The sequence below is a fragment of the Balaenoptera borealis genome (assembly GCF_965194805.1).
Source record: "Balaenoptera borealis genome assembly, chromosome: 16".
NCBI lineage: Eukaryota > Metazoa > Chordata > Mammalia > Artiodactyla > Balaenopteridae > Balaenoptera > Balaenoptera borealis.
This window is the reverse complement of record NC_138872.1, coordinates 69,890,070-69,908,011: the sequence shown is the minus strand read 5'-3', so window position 1 is coordinate 69,908,011 and position 17,942 is coordinate 69,890,070. Positions and strand designations below refer to the sequence as shown.

General features: G+C 42.5%; 1 protein-coding gene across 4 annotated transcripts in view; it reads right to left on the bottom strand.

The window, feature by feature from the left end:
* The window catches only part of HS3ST4 (heparan sulfate-glucosamine 3-sulfotransferase 4), a gene marked incomplete at its 5' end in the record, with an annotated part of 758,541 nt that overhangs the window by 319,941 nt on the left and 420,658 nt on the right, over nucleotides 1-17,942 (bottom strand). Inside the window, one exon of one of the 4 annotated variants that reach the window (XM_082362564.1) lies at nucleotides 4,481-17,362. The exons of the other annotated variants lie outside the window; for them this stretch is intronic. Of the gene's footprint in view, nucleotides 1-4,480; nucleotides 17,363-17,942 lie in introns of those variants that run through there. 4 annotated transcript variants of the gene reach the window in all.

The following is a 17,942-nucleotide window of genomic DNA, read 5'->3' as shown; positions in this document are numbered from 1 at the left end:
AGTTTTCTGGTAGCATCTTTCGGATTCTCTATGTATAGTATCATGTCATCTGCAAACAGTGACAGCTTCACTTCTTCTTTTCCAATTTGGATTCCTTTTATTTCTTTTTCTTCTCTGATGGCTGTGGCTAAAGCTTCCAGAACTATGTTGAATAATAGTGGTGAGAGTGGGCAACCTTGTCTTGTTCCTGATCTTAGTGGAAATGGTTTCAGTTTTTCACCATTGAGCACTATGTTGGCTGTGGGTTTGTCATATATGGCCTTTATTATGTTGAGGAAAGTTCCCTCTATGCCTACTTTCTGGAGGGTTTTTATCATAAATGGGTGTTGAATTTTGTCGAAAGCTTTCTCTGCATCTATTGAGATGATCATATGGTTTTTCTCCTTCAATTTGTTCATATGGTGTATCACATTGATTGATTTGCGTATATTGAAGAATCCTTGCATTCCTGGGATAAACCCCACTTGATCATAGTGTATGATCCTTTTAATGTGCTGTTGGATTCTGTTTGCTAGTATTTTGTTGAGGATTTTTGCATCTATGTTCATCAGTGATATTGGCCTGTAGTTTTCTTTCTTTGTGACATCTTTGTCTGGTTTGGGTATTAGAGTGATGGTGGCCTTGTAGAATGAGTTTGAGAAGGATAGGTGTTAGCCCTTCTCTAAATGTTTGATAGAATTCACCTGTGAAGCCGTCTGGCCCTGGGCTTTTGTTTGTTGGAAGATTTTTAATCACAGTTTCAATTTCAGTGCTTGTAATTGGTCTGTTCATATTTTCTATTTCTTGCTGGTTCAGTCTCGGAAGGTTGTGCATTTCTAAGAATCTGTCCATTTCTTCCAGGTTGTCCATTTTATTGGCGTAGAGTTGCTTGTAGTAATCTCTCATGATCCTTTGTATTTCTGCAGTGTCAGTTTTTACTTCTCCTTTTTCATTTCTAATTCTATTGATTTGAGTCTTCTCCCTTTTTTTCTTGATAAGTCTGGTTAATGGTTTATCAATTTTGTTTATTTTCTCAAAGAACCAGCTTTTAGTTTTATTGATCTTTGTTATCGTTTCCTTCATTTCTTTTTCATTTATTTCTGATCTGATGATTTCTTTCCTTCTAACTTTGGGTTTTTTTGTTCTTCTTTCTCTATTTGCTTTAGGTGTAAGGTTAGGTTGTTTATTTGAGATGTTTCTTGTTTCTTAAGGTAGGATTGTATTGCTATAAACTTCCCTCTTAGAACTGCTTTTGCTGCATCCCATAGGTTTTGGGTCATTGTGTTTTCATTGTCATTTGTTTCTAGGTATTTTTTGATTTCCTCTTTTATTTCTTCAGTGATCTCTTGGTTATTAAGTAGTGTGTTGTTTAGCCTCCATGTGTTGGTATTTCTTCCAGATTTTTTCCTGTAATTGATACCTAGTCTCATAGCGTTGTGGTCAGAAAAGACACTTGATATGATTTCAATTTTCTTAAATTTACCAAGGCTTGATTTGTGACCCAAGATAAGATCTATCCTGGAGAATGTTCCATGAGCACTTGAGAAGAATGTGTATTCTGTTGTTTTTGGATGGAATGTTCTATAAATATCAATTAAGTCCATCTTGTTTAATGTATCATTTAAAGCTGGTGTTTCCTTATTTATTTTCATTTTGGATGATCTGTCCATTGGTGAAAGTGGGGTGTTAAAGTCCCCTACTATGATTGTGTTACTGTCGATTTCCCCTTTCATGGCTGTTAGCATTTGCCTTATGTATTGAGGTGCTCTTATGTTGGGTGCATAAATATTTACAATTGTTATATCTTCTTCTTGGATTGATCCCTTGGATCCACGTCTTCTTTATCCAGTCATCTGTTGATGGATACTTAGGTTGCTTCCATATCTTGGGAATTGTGAAAGATATATTTTAAAGAACAAATAAGAAAGATATAATGATATAAAAAGTGGCTTAAAAGTGTTTAACAAATTCGGTCACCCAAGTAATTCAAAATCTCTGAAACCTATATAAGTTCTGAAAATGGATACTGTGAAGGTTGTACAACATTGTGAATGGACTTAACACCCTGGAATTGGACCCTTAAAAATGGTTAAAAATGGCAAATTTGATGTTATGTATATTTTACCAACCACAAAAAAGTTAATACATATCTTTCTTCTGAGTGCAAAAAAAAAGTAACCTCCGTGTCTGAATTACCACAAATTCTTTATTAATCATATTTTTTACTGTCACCTTGCCCTATCCTCTAATAGAATGAATTTCTCCCCAAGAGTAGTTGCAGCTTCAAAATGGCTCAAGTGTCTAGAAATCAGGAAATTGTCATCACTCCACAGGCAGAAAAAAAACTAGAATTGTCTTGATTACCAAAGCTCTGGTGCAAAGCAGCGATGCGATTTTCAGTGACAACTGCCATCGACGGAGCTGATGTTAAAACAGAGGGCAGGCAAGACAAACCCCTGTGGTTCTAACTGCAAAAACTGGAAATCTGGGCAATCAGCATTAGCTTTAAAAACTGAACCATTCTGGAAAGTATTAGAAGGCTTGAAAGAGAAGTCACAAGCTATAAGTAAAAGCAGTGGTGAGTTAAAGACATAATTAGATTAGTGAAAAGAAACACAGTGGAAAATTGAAAAAGAAGGCTTTCACCAACAGTGACATCTTCAAACATATTTGCAGTATACAAAATACAAAGGAAAAAAAAAAGAAGAACAACGGGATTCCTCTGATATAAGATATTGGAGCAAGGCAGACTGGCTAAATAGCTCCCAATCTTCCTCTTTTTTTTCAAAGAAAGCAGCAAAATGAGGGTGGATTAGGTTTTCTTTGTGTTAAGTGGGGAAAGAAAATGCTGATGACAATGAAAGCATCTGAAAAGAGACCCAATACCACTGAAACAGACAAGCTATTACCACAAGAGAACTAAAATCTATGAGAAGTATTTTTAAACTATTAAGCCAGTAAGACTGGCAGTTTGATTTCACACACTCATGTTTGCAAAAATATATGAAATCAATTTTATTTTCACCTATTTGGATCTTCTAATTTAATAAGATCTCATTGATTTTAAATGAGATTAGAACGTTAACAAAAACTAGCTGATATATGATTTGCTTGCATTAAATTATCCAATATTGTTATTAAAGAACAATGGACTAGCCAAGCAGCGGCAAAGTGCATCCTTCTTTAACTAATCTAGCACTTTCTTAATCAAGTTGGCTTTGAAATAATCCTGGGACACCAGAGATATACGTAAACAGATACAGAGGGTATACAATATAACCTGATCAAGTGTAATATATTCTTCTTATAAACTGAATCCCAAATTATACCGTTAATATCTGACAGTGGGGAAAATCTAAGTGTGTGCCAGAGAGAATTGGTGTCAAACACACAGAAAAGGCAAGAGGCACAGAGACAGCACCTGGGAAGGGCACTGGATGCCACTGACCCCAGGGGTCGAGTTCCATGATGCTGAACCAACAGATGTCAGCAAAAGACAGGGGTGTTTCTATTTGGTGGCTGAGTTTGGTTCTGTTTTTCTGTATGGTCAGGTGTTTTTGGAGGGAGAAGCAAGAAGGGAGAAGATACTACATGAAGATAACTAGAATTTTGTTAGCCCTATACCCCCAAAAAAACCAAACAAAAATTCAAAAAAGAAGAAAAAGAATTGTACACAATCTTTAGACATCTTTTCCCAGACAGTAAAGGAAAACAGTAACGCTAAATTTTAAGTTGAGGGTATGATTTGGGTGGTCAAAACCTTGGGATCTGGGGTCAGAGGATCTGGATTAAGATCTTGACTTCATCACCTACTAGATGTGAGTTCCTGACTAAGTTATGTGTATGCCTGATGGCTTGGGTTCTGCCTCTGTCAATGCAGACAGTGACAGGTCCCATCCCATCAGGGCAGGGTAAGAACAAATGAGTTTGTGGGGAAGCTCATGTTTCCATGGATCAGATGTAAGCCATGTGTGAAAGAAGGTTCCGTCCAAGAGGACAACTTGGAAGGAAAAACGGAACCTCAATGGAAAAAGGATGGAACCTGCTTTCCTAAGGGTGGAGGAGGAAGCCGTAGGTGACAATGCAGAAACAGAGATGCAATTACTGCCATCCAGAGAATCGCTGGTGAGAACGCTCCAGCAATTAGGGATGGATATGTGTACGGGAATCTCCAAAGAAACCCCAAAAGCAACCATGAGAGGAAAAGCCTGCTTGAAACATCTGCCAATTCCAGAAAGTGCCGACACCAGCTCATGACAGCTCTGGTCAAGTAAACACATTCATACCTCCCTCCTCCCCTCTCCCCCTGAGGCCCTCCAACCCTGGAGAAGGCAGAAACTGGCCAGTAAGATGAGGAAGGAGCCAGAGGTTGGCCACCTCCCTTTCATGACAGTGAGCTGCCCTGCATGTAGCAAGCCCCAGAAACCAAATTCAAAGTTTCAGCAATTGCACTGGGGTGGATATTTTAATTAGTGATGTGCAGCTGAGTTTTGCGACTTACAGGGGCTGTAGGACCTTCTATTACTGAATAGGTACCAGAAAGTCAGTAGGGCCTTCCAGAATTTTCATCCAGAGGCAGCCACAGAACCAGCCCCACTGAGTAAATCTAAAGAGACAACAGAAGACAAAAATAAAGTTACTTTTAGGATGACAACACACAGATCATGCTCATTTAACATAGTGGTGAAATGTTTCAAGGTGCAGAGTTAAAAATGATTGTATCCCTTGGGTGTTTACTAAACGCTAGAGACGGGGCTCAACACTTTCCAGGCAACATCCTATTTGACCTTCACAACAACCCTATGGGGGGGTAGGGGGGCAACGGGGAGGGGAACCGTCATCATTCCCATTTTACAGAAAACTGATAACTTGCCCAAAGTCATGTTAATTAGTGGCAGATCTGGAGTTTCAAGCAATGATGTCAATTCTCTGCTTCTCCTCTTCCTTTTGGGATGACTTAAGTAATATAATAAAAATAATCATTCTCATTTATTTAGGATTTACTCTGTGATTTACGTGGATTAGCTCAAATTCCTCTCTATAAAAGCCCCCTTTGATTGCCCACACTTTATTGATGCAGAAACCTAGGTAGAGGGAGTGGTAACCCAAGATTATCTACCCTGCAATGGTTAAACAGGAAGTCGAACCCAGACAGTTGGGCTCCAAAGGCCAAGTTCTGAAGTAGTGTGATCTACCACGTCTCTGAAAGCCCTTTACAAACTATAAGTGCTCCATGAATGTCAAAAGGGACCATGATTACTATTATTACAGCTCGGCCATATGGGAAGGGCAGGACTTGGACTGACCTACAATAACAGGGAGGACAGACACATCAGACAAAGGCCCAGAGGCAGGAGTGAACACGGCAGGTTCTAGAAGCAGCAAGGCCAGGAGCTGCTCTCACAGTGGAACTCATTCACAGGGGCAGCCAAGAGAGTGAATCAAGCAGAGAAGAAACAGCAAATCCATGAAACAATTGTTCACACTTGTAGGCTCGCCTGCCTGCTGGGACACCCTCATCGCTCACGTGAAGAAGAAATGGGAGCAGTAACCAGCCCAGGGACCTCGGGAGGAAAGCAGTGATCTGCAGCTGCTGAGACGCCGAGCGAGCTCTGTGCATGGGCGCCATACATCTTCTCTGACCCATCAGGAAGGCTTCCCTCTCGTAAGGTGCAGTGGGTGTTGTCGCTATTATTGTTCTTACCCTCCTGTTTCTCTGTTTGACCTCATGCAGTGAATTGAAAACGAGTTAGCTTGGTGGAAAAAGAATTTGTACTCATCTCTGAGGACCAATCTGGATTTGAATGCGCCTGCTCTGAGAAGCTCAAGGGAAGTGGATTTTGTTCAGAATACCTGAAAAGTGGTCTATAGCACAAGACATATTTTTTTCTCTTGTGAGGGATATTTTTAAGGTCAGATGGTTTAGATTCCTCAGGGTCCAGCTCAGTCTATGCCTGTCAATATTGAGCAACAAGTAAATATTATTTTAATGTTGGTTGGTTGGTTGGTTGATTGGTTGATTGCTTGGTTGGTTGGTTGATGAATGAATGAATAAATGAATGAATGAAATGATCAGTACAGAAGAAAGAATACAGACTTTAAGATCAGGCCCACTTAGGCATGGATCCCGCTCAATCACCAACTTCCTGTGTGACTTTGACCAAGTCACTTAAGGTCTCTGAGCCTGTTAATTGATTTGTAAAAGGGAATAATATTAGCTACAGGGATGGACTTGTATTCTCTGCCTTATTTTGTTTCCTTCCAGCCTCCATTTATTTTACTTCCTGTAACACACTGATTTTGGTTTGGTGACCCATCCCTCTCCCACCCTTGGTACTCTGGTCATTTGGGTAGATCTAACCCTACCCACAGCCCCAGAAGTGAACATATAACCTTAGGCTAGGCCAACCAGTGTGTTCCATTCCTATGGAGAAAGTAACTGCCTTAGGGGGAGGACCATGACTCAAGCCAGGCTAATCACATCTGTATTAGTCAGGGGTCTCCAGAAAAACAGAACCCAGAGGGGGGATGTATGTATAAAGAGAGAGAGAAATACACATTGATATAGACATAGAAATAGACATAGATGGTAGAGACAGAAAAAGAGATGGAGACAGAGGTGGACACAGAGATGGAAATGGAAATAGAGACTGAGATGGAGACGGAGACAGAGACAGAGACAGAGATAGAGAAGGAGGTAGAGACGGGGGTAGAGATAGAGACAGAGAGAGAGACAGACGTAGATTCAACTGATCGGACGAAGCCCACCACATTATGGAGGGTAACCTACTTCACTCAAAACCTACAGATTTAAATGTTAATCACATCTTTAAAAATTTCTTCTTCCTGCTGTACCTGAGCCAGAAAGGATGTAAGAGCAGAAAACCCAGGGCAGGAGGTAAGAGGCTCAAAGGGAGCACAGGAGGCAAGGCACCATGGTGTTTCAACCTCAGGAAGCCAGTCATCGGCCACGCAGACCTGACAGGCTCAGGAGTCGCCGTCCCAAACCAAACGGCCAAAGTCCCTGGAGAACGTCTGGTGATGCCGAGAAGTTAATCTCTCACATGGATTACTGCACAGCCTTCTAACTGGTCTCTCCACCTTTGGGCCCATACGGTCTGTTCTCAACACAAAAGCAAGAGGAATGATGTGAAAACATGAAGTCAATCATGATTCTCCACTCAGAACTCTCCAATGTCTTCCCACCTCACTCAGAATAAAAGCCAGAGTCCGTCCTTACAGTGACCTTCCATCCCCTACGTGATCTTCCTACTTGCTGAAATCCATCAAGCCCTCTTCCACCTCAGGGCCTTTGCACCTGCTGATTCCTCTTCCTGGAATGCTCTTCCCCCAAATATCTACCAGGCTTATTCTTTCACCTCTACTTTTCTCCATAGTACTCTCTTCTCTCATAGTATTTAATTTAGTTATGTATACAATGTATCAGCTATACATTGTTGTGCTTCCTACTGTATCCCCAATGCCTGGATCTGTGCCTGACACAGAGGCAAACAATAAATATTTGCTGGGGAAAAAAAATGAGTGATTACTGAATCCTGGCAAAGCTATGGAGGTGTGAAGGATATCGGCAGGTTTTGAGTAAAGGATTCGAGAAACAAACAAAACAGACAAAGCGGGGATAGCAAATGCTAATGTATCCGTCGTGCCAGTTGCCACATGAGTTCAACTCGCCAATGTGGAGACCAAGGTGCTTGTGTCAACAGAGAATACCGACCCACACTGCAGGGGAACATCAGAGACACCTAATGCTTTTCAGAGAGGAAGCCCAACAGGAATGGGTGAGGGACGCCGCTGATCAGGAGGGACTTGGATTAAAATAAGGAGAAAGTATGGACTAAGCAACGCCCATGGGAAAAATGCACCTTGTAATGAAGGCATGCATATTTGGGGGTGGGGTCAGTTCAGATTATTGCTAATAATAGAATGCATTTAATCAGTAGAACTAGACAAACATGACTCACTCACCAAGATGTGTAGAGACTTAGGAATGATGCAGAGGAGGAGATTTTTAGAGTTGAGATATTCTTGTGTCCACGAGAGAAAGGAAAGAGCTGAAGAACACGTGGCCCAGGTCTAGAGCTTCAGATAAAAGGTCATGTACTGAGTGTGTGTGCAACTGAGCGTATATGGAGCCTAGTACCTGACTTTTTTTTTCTCCCAGGGGCATGATCACAGCCAGTGTGATTAAGCCAAGCATCTGAAGACTGAGGTCTAGGTGTTGAAGAACACCCAGCAGAAACAGCAAGCTGACAGTCTACTGAAGAAGCAGCCATCATCAGTACTAAGGCTGCAATTCAACTGAAGGCCAGGCCTCTGGCCTGGGAGGAGGAAGTTAACTTCTTTGACAGGACATCACTGCTGGACCCCAGGCTGAGCCTCACCAAGTAGGCTTGGCCCTGCAGAAACCCGACTTCTTCAAACCAGGATTTCTAACTCATCTTTTTAAGTATAGTTGATTTACAATGTTGTGTTAGTTTTAGGTGTACAGCAAAGTGATTCAGTTATACATACATATACATGTATTTTTTTCAGATTCTTTTCCCTTATAGGTTATTACAAAATATTGAGTATGGTTCCCTGTGCTATACAATAGGTGCTTGTTGGTTATCTATTTTATATATAGTAGTGTGTATATGTTCATCTCAACCTCCTAATTTATCCCTTCCCACTTTCACCTTTGTTAACCATAAGTTTCTTTTCTATGTCTGTGGGTCTATTTCTGTTTTGTATATAAGTTCATTTGTAGCATATTTTAGATTCCACATATAAGCGATACCATATGATACTTGTCTTTCTCTGTCTGGCTTACTTCACTTAGTATGATAATCTCTAGGTCAATCCATGGAGCTGCAAATGGCATTATTTCATTCTTTTTTTATGGCTGAGTAATATTCCATTGTATATATACACCACATCTTCTTTATCCATTCCTCTGCTGATGGACATTTAGGTTCTTCCCATGTCTTGGCTATTGTAAATAGTGCTGTAATGAACACTGGGGTGCATGTATCTTTTCAAATTATGGTTTTCTCCACATATATGCCGATCATACGGTAGCTCTAACTCATCTTTCATTCCTATAATATGCACAGGGCTAGGACTATGCCAGGAATTCAAAGATAAATGGCCTCTGCCATCAAGGAATATGAATTTGTGGAGAGACGTAACAAAAAGTAAGTGCATCCATTATCATGTCAGAGAAGAGAGTGGTAGACGAGGATAGAGGGCAAGTAATTTGGTTTATGGGCCTTGCAGAAGTCTTCTCCAAAGGAAGAGTTATCAGATCTGGGTTTTGAAGGATAAGTAGGAGTTTGCCATTGGAGAAAAGGAGGAAGGGCATTCCATACAAAAGGAAGTGAATATGCAAAGGCAAAAGCTATAAATGAGTATAAACTATCTGGAGACCAGTCAAGAAATTCAGTAGAAAGTGATTATGGGGTACATGTGGTGAAAGCGGGTGGATTTTTGGACACAGCTGGAGATGAGGGGCCTAAGACTGTAAAGGCCTTATGTGCCGTGCTGAGGACTTTGGGGTTGATTTTGCACCTAACGAATAGCCAGAGGAGGTGTGCAAGCAGGCAGGTAAGATGACTGGATTGGTGTAAAAAGGGCTTTTCCCACTGAACCATCTAACAAACGCTGATGTTTTTTAATGACAGAATCTGTGTCCTTTCAGCCACAGAACACTCTGCAGTGATGTGCTGCGTTCTTTTATGGGCGGGCAAGAGGCAGGCAGCAGCTGCTCATCCTGCAGACACATGCCGGTCGCACTCATTGTCCAGATCCATTCTCTAGAATCTTCTGTACTGACGTCCCGCGAGCTGGGCGCCCATAGCAGAACAATCCTCCAGTATGTCAAACAGACAGCGTGACCGAGGTCTTCACAGAATAACAGAATGAAATGCGCTTCTGCTTCTGGAACCCTTAATGGATCAATCTGCCAGTTCGCAATCTACACGTAAACATGGTGGGTGCAACAGCAGCTTAGCCACCAAGGCCCCTGCGTAAGTAACATCCTATTTCATCAGTGCTAAAAGAGAGATCCCTGGGATGCATAATCTTGCAGAAGAAAATAATAACATCACCAGATTTTAAGCTACAAGCTGGGGCATTATGCAGCAAAGGTTTCCGTGTCCCTGGAAATTCAGTGTTACCCGAGAAAGGGATGGTGGGTGAAAAGTACATTGCGATATGCAAACAGACTCTGCTGTCAGCCAATTGGCCCATCAGGAAGATGAATGCAAAGCTACACAACAAAGAGATCAAGTAGGTATTGTGTGTGTGGAAGAGGTAGTCTTCTGTAATAATAACAAATGCTTGTGTGGTGCTGGCTGTGTGTCTGACACCGTTCTTGGCACTTTACACGTATTACATCATTTAATCCTCACAATGAGGTAGGAGGCTATCATTATCCTCGCTTTACAGATGAGGAAATAGAGGCACAGAGAGGGTAAGTCACTTGTCCAAGGTCACACATCTCATAAGCAACAGAGCTGGAAGTGAAACCCAGTCTGGAAGTTTGGCTTTAGAGTTCATGGTCAAAACCATCATGGCCACAGCAAGGGAAGAGACTATATCTTGAGAATGGGAGACCTGAGTTTGAATCTTAGTCCTTCTAATGCTCTAGCTCTAAGTCTTTGGGAGAGTTGCCTAATCTTTTGAACCTTGACTTTCCCAACTGTGAAATGAAAATATTTGTAGAGCTTATCTCCGAAGGTCTTGAACCGACTGAGTGAGTGCCTGGTGCACAGGGGACAGCCGGTGGATCCTGGCTAACTCCCAAGCTGAGAAGCTATCCAAAGGGCTCTCGCTGGGGCTGCTCATTCTAATTTAAGAGCTCACACAACAAGCATTAATCACTTCCCAAAGTGAGTCCTTTAACCCGCTCACCTTGCCCTCCAATCATCCTGGATCAAACCTCCTCCTTATCTACGTAATGACCATAACTAGTCCACAGTGCCAAAATCTTCAGATCCTGGGGTGTTCCTTGAAGAGTGGCTCCCTTCCCTAGGGCTCCCACAAAAAAAAAGCCCTACAAACAAGACTGATTTTTGGAATGACAGTGCTCCCAGCGATAAAAACAATCACAACAGGTCTTTGAGTAATTTTTTTTTTTGGTCACTAGGATGCTCTGAGATTCATCAAAGACTTATGAGCAGGGTTGGTTTAAAAGGCTGGACCACTCAACTCTGAAGTCAACACAAAACTTTTTTTCCAGACTGCCAGTATTTCCAAGACATTTTCAGTATGTCAACTTGCAAATATCTCCAGGTTTATAAATAAGTTCCTATTTTCAAATTCAGCAATATGTATCAGGCTTTTATCAAGTACCCACTACCATGCTAATCCTCAAACTAAGAGGATTATTAATAAGATGTGGCCCCTGTCTTCAAGGAGCTTTTAATCTGTTAGGGAGACAAATTCACAACCAAGGTCAATCCCATGTTTTAAGTGTTCTGGGGTATTATAAACAAAATGCTATGGGGCTGGACCAGAAGGAGCGTTTCTTTCTACCTTGGGGAGGGGCCAGGTCATGGTGATAAGATGTAAAAGATCACCAAAGCTCAGTGATAAAAAACATGAAGATATTGCAGCTAAGGAGTGTGGAAGGCAGCTTGGACCCAATAGAGACATTTTTGAACGTTTGCAGAGATCCTGTCTGGGAACAGAACTGGGGAAATGTGGGCAGATGCGGAAACTGACAGTTCTCTGTGTGACATTTAGTTGCCCTACACCACATGCAAGTAGTTGTACAATGTATAAATTTCTGGTATGTGGCGTGTATAGATATCCAGCCTCTTCTTTTTCCCGATGGAGAGTCTCAATTCTTACTCCTTCTGGTCCCTGAAGTTTCATAAGGGTCTCTTCGATATCTTGTAGGTATCAGATCTACCTGCCTTGAGGAGCTGAGCACAGCATCTCTGCCCTGGGTCTGCCGACTGCTTACCTGCCACCTCCGTTTCCCTGTCCCCTGACGTCATAGCCACCTTTGATTCCCAGGCTTACATTAGACTTGTAACATTGCAGGTGTGAAACTGAAATGTCAAATTTTTCTCACTCTCTCTCCAAAAGAATGGTGAGACACTTAGAAACGATGAATTCCTCAGACTGAAATGTCTCTCACTTTTCAAAGACTCTTTCTAGAATTCCAAAGACACTGGACCTCCCCGGGCTCCGCTGACTTTCACAGTTTACATTTCCATGTTTCTATTAAAAGGTTGAGCTTTTGGACAAAAGTCTGCAAGAAGACAAAGTAACTAGTATTTGCTCAATCTCTATTATGTGCCTGAAACACACTAAATATTTTCCACCCATTAAAACCCTACAAGGTAAGTATGATGATCTAAGTAATAGAGATGACAAAAGTGAGGATCAGAGAGGCTCAGTAACTCACCCAGGATCACGCAGCTCAAATGCAGAATTCAGACCAAAATAGTTGACTCCAAAGCCTAGGTCCTTTGCACTATAACCTCTGGTAAGATGATACCTAAATGGGCTAGCAGTGCTGTATTCAAAGTGATATGTATACGACATTGAGCAGATAATCTTTTCTTAAAGGTCTAGTTTAAGATAATGGCTTAGGGCACCTAAGCTAATCTTGCCTGTGATAAGAGAAACCCAACTACCATCTTGCAGTATTTGTCATGATAAGAATACTCTAGAACAGGGATCAGCAAGCTACAGCCCATGTACCACATCTAGCCTGCTGTCGTGTTTTGTCAACAGAGTTTCATTTCACGCTACAACAGCAGAGTTGAGTAGTTGTGACAGAGACTACACAGCCTGCAAAGCCTAGAATACTTACTATCTGTCCCTTTACAGAAAAAGCTTATCAACCCCCAGGCTAGAAACATCATTCCATCTTCCACTATATCCTATTTGAAGCCAGAAGATAACAAAGAGGTGGGAGAGGGAGCAAAATGATGAGAAACCATCATTAAAAATGTACTGAGTACTGTGATGGTTAATTTCATGTGCCAACTCGCCTGGGCAAAGGAAGGCCCAGACAGCTGGTAAAACATTATTTCTGGGTATATCTGTTTCTGGAACAGACTGAATCAGAGCTTGAGTAAAGAAGACCCACCCTCATCAAAGTGGACGGGCATCATGCAATCAGTTGACGGCCCGAAGAGAATAAGAAGGTTAGAGGAAGGGCGAATTCTCTCTTTCTTCTTGAGCTGGGACATCTGTCTTCTCCTGCCCTGAGACATCGGAACTCCCGGTTTCAGGGCCTTCAGACTCAGCCTGAATTATACCACCTGCTTTCTTGGTTCTCCACCTAGCAGATGGCAGATCCTGGGACTTCCTGGTCTCCATAACCACATGTGAACTAAAGATGCCACCTGCCATATGAGTAAACAAAGGATGATGCAGCCATCAAGCCATCACATTACAGGCGCCCTGACAGTACACCCTGAGGAGACTCAGGATGAAAAGCATAGGATACTGGCCCCAGATAGCTGAAGTGCTTATGAAATGAATGATTTCAATCAGCCCAGAATTTGCATCTTCCCATACATAGCAAAGCTCTAAATTCCTTAACTTGAGATATCTGGTTTTCTTTAATTAACAGTAGTCTTTTGATGTTCCAACTACCTGGTCTTTGTTGCAAAAACTCCTACATATCCTGGGTCCCCCCCCTCCTCCACCGCCCTTGTCTCTTCAGAGTCGTCTCTCAGAGCTCTCTGAGATGCTGTGTCCCACGCTTAAGTCCTCAGTTTTGTCTGCTAAATAAAACATAACTCTCAGCTTTTAAGTTGTGCATTTTCTTCAGCTGACACACATGAGCCAGTTCTTATTATAAATCTCCCCTTATATGCATCTATAAATATCCTTTTGGTTCTGTTTATTTGGAAAGCCCTAATACAAGCAACCTAGCATAAGTACTCAATATGACTGTTACCGTCCTCCAGCCTGGGTGCCAGCAAGAGAAGGACTCATTTACTCACTCAACAAATATTTATTTAGTACCTACTATGTACCGGACATTGGAGCAGGTGCTGGGGAGACAGTGATAAACATAAACTGCATATTCTAGTGAGATACATACCTCATAATCTCCGCCTCCAAGAATTTACAACTGCATTGGGTACATAAATTATGACAACACCATGTAAGGAGGCTAGTAAGAGAGTCTAAAGACACTGGGCTTCCCTGGGAGGAAGGAGGAAGAAGCAACTAGTTTTTTCCCCTAGAACATGAGGAAAGCTTTTGGGGGTGACATCTGAACCAGGTGCTAAAGCATAGTTTGCCAAGCGGAGAAGAGGAGGAAAGGTGTACCAAGAGGAGAGCAGAGGACGTGCAAAGGTCCTGAGGTAGGAAATCACTTTGCATACTAAACCAACAGCGAGGAACCATCCTAGGGCTGGAGCAGAGGGCACTAAACGGGGGGAGAGCAGAGAAGGAAGCTGCAATATCATGGGCTGTACAGTAGATTCTGCAGACAGGCTCCACAAGTTCAATCCCAACCCTATCCATCCTGGTTCAAATTCTGGCTATAGGATCATGGTCAGTGGCTTCCATACACAGCTCTCAAAGTCACTGTGAGGGCCAACATGAAAATGCATTTAAAGCACTTAGCACCATCCCCGGTACACCAAAAGCACTGAATTTTCACTTCTATTGTTAATATCATCTTATGGGGCTGATCCGAAATGTCAGGCAAACTAACTATGCTTCATAAATTGCAACACTCAGCCTCCACTGATCTTCAACTAATGGAGAGAAAAGTATCAGGAAACACATAGCCAGATGAAATGTATCAACATAGGCTATAGTACAGCAATGTGTTCCACTTAAGAGAATAGGCGGAGCTCAAATCCAAACACTACCATCCACACTGTGTGGCCTGAGAGAGGTTACCTAACCTCTCTGTGCCCTGGTCTCTTGATCTGTAAACTAGGGAATAGAATCAACCCCCTAGACAGTTGTTGAGGATTACAGGAGATGATCATGGAAAGCACACAGCACAATGTCGGGATGTAAGGAGCGATCAATAAATGTTAGCTATTCACTTATCACCTTCAAGGCCATCATTACACGAGCGAAACAAGTATACGTTTTCTTTCTCACACTCTAGGAAGCCCTGATGGAGGAGCAAAGGCTTTTACTCATCTCTCAGGAAAACCACTTTAGATTCCAGACATCTCTAGGAAAAGCAGAGAAGGCTATTCACCGGGTGGGAGGCAACTATGAATCCTGAAATTTCTAAGTTTCATTTTAATGGTCAACACTCTGTCCCATCATCTTTACTGGAAACTCCACTAGGTTAACAATCAAACAGTACTTCCTTGTCTGCGTTTTACATTTAGAAGTGAGGCACAAAAAAAAAAAAAAAACCTTGGAGTGACCACAAAAATATGGCAATGGAACTAGAAGGGAGAAGCAGGGGCAGGACAGAGTCTGCATGGGAAGGACTGAGGAGAGGAGAAAAAATTCCACCTGTGACTGCATTTGCCGTCTCCTCCCCCCACCCACCCCCAATAGTTGTCAACAACCTTGTAAATATCAGGTTTGTCCCCAGGCTGGTGAGGAATTACCGCAGATGGCCCTTTTCATGATCTAGGAGTGGAAATCAATTAGAATATTGTTTGCTTGTTGTAAGAATATAATCCAGCCTGCACTTCAAGTATCAACAGTTAAATATGTGCTTATTTAAAAATCAATCTAAAAGTCAAGGTTTCCTTTTCAAATCCTTTCCATAGGAGGGCAGTGACGGCGGAATGGAGGGATAAAGCTTTGAGTGGTACCACCTGCTGAACGCGCGCATTCAAGGAGACTGCTACAGATTTCAGAGCATCACAAATGGAAAATGATTGTGAGAGGCAAACAATGGGTAAAATGCCAAGATCACCAGCCACTAAAGGGGCCTGCCATAAGCCAGAAGATGCCCAGTCTTCCCTGCGTCAAATAGCAAAAGGTCGCGTCGTCAAGCCTGAGAGCCAGGGCTGAAGACTGCAGAGATGACTGCGGAGGAAGCTGAAAGACTGAAACAGACATGAGAAGGATCAAAGCTGCATGACATGTGTACACGTGTGCACACACAGAATAAATGCAGGTGTGTACACACACATACACACACGTACTCAAACCCATACAGAGACACACAGACACACACACACACACCCCTTACACCAGATGCAGGTAAAAAGGAAATGAGTCTTGAAGCGGGAAGATCCCAGCAGGACTCACTTTGCCCCTGGGAGTTATCTCCTGCTTGGGAAGAGGTAGTGCTCTGATTCTTGCTGCCAATCCACAAGGACACCGGGTGAGAAGGAATGCCCCTTTTGTGTTCTGGCCCAACATAGATTTGAACCTGGGATCACAAATTCAAATGCTTACAGGAGCCAGAAAGATCACATCGGTAAATGAAATGGGCCAGAAATCAGCAATAGGGAGTGGTGGGGACTGTGGCAAAATAAAGGGCACCTAACTGTCTAAAGGGACTGCCACCACTCAACGCCAGCAGACTATGACTGGGCAAGGATGGGGATCAAATGGTTCTCCGTTGCTCCCTTTTTGTTTAAGAAGCCAGAAACCCAGATTTTTATGTGAAATCTCCCAATTTTAAAACATTAGCCATGGATTCAAAGTAGTCTTAAAACCCTCTGAGCTAAACAAATCAAATCCCTTGCAGGGCAGGCCCTGTTCCACACTACATCTGGTCTGCAAAATGTCCAATCTGCTCCCTCAAGCAACATTCTGGCTTGTCAGCTGCTGGCCTGCTCACGCCCTGTGGGATCCCCTGCCCTGAATTCCTATCACCCAGGAGTTGGTCTTCTGATTACTGTGTTTGTTCAGAAACAAGAGAAACAGAGAGGTAACACAGCTGCCCTCCTAGGGCCTCGGGATCAGTCTGATTTCCCCCAGGGACACAGTCCCCTTTCATGCACATAGCAGCGCTGTGACGATTCTAAAAGAAAAATAAATGACACTGGAAGGGTATGATCCTTAGGAAAATTACACACACACACGTGTGTATATACACATATATGTATATATATGTGTGTATGTATATGTATATGTATTGTATGATTTCATCTCTGTTGACTGAAACATGCATGGGTGAAAAAAGACAGGAAAGCCACAAGTTTGGGGTATTAGAAAAAGCACAGGCTTCAAAAACCTAGTTCTGCACCCAACTCCACCCCCCCATACATGACATGGGCCTAGATCTTTCATCTCCTGGGCCTCTGCTCCCTCCCCTATAAAATGGGAAGGTTGGGCCTTAAGCTTTAAATTTCTTTTTTTTTTTTTAAAACATCTTTATTGGAGTATAATTGCTTTACAATGGTGCACCAGTTTCTGCCTTACAACAAAGTGAATCAGCTATACATATACATACGTCCCCATATCTCCCCCCTCCTGCGTCTCCCTCCCTCCCACCCTCCCTACCCCACCCCTCTAGGTGGTCACAAAGCACCGAGCTGACCTCCCTGTGCCATGCGGAAGCTTTAAATTTCTAATCTCCACTGTGAGCTCCACAGTGACACAGATACGCTTCTATTTGTCCATGTACCCACTACTAAGAACAGCGCCAGGGACACAGCACATGGTGAAGGAACAAATCTGCCTGGGTGCCATAAGAAACTGAAAAGGACAAGTCAACATGCGTCTGAGTGGAAGCTTTGTCACTTACTCGCTGTGCAACAATGGGTGTGTGACTTAACCTCTCTGAGTTCCCGTTTTCATGGAGAAGTGTTTATTGAGCATTTGCAACGTGCCAGGCATTGCTAAGTACTCGAGCACACAGGAGGCGCTTTGAGCAAAGCAGCCATCATTGTCCCATCACCAGCATGTTGTTATTCAGAGATCAAAAAATCTCAGACTATGACGTAAAATGGCCTGGCCGGCAAGCGTGTTTCTTTGGTTTAGCCCACAATATGGGTTTTGTTTCCTTTTGTTGAAACTGAATTAAAATTTAAGTTCAATATACTACGCAT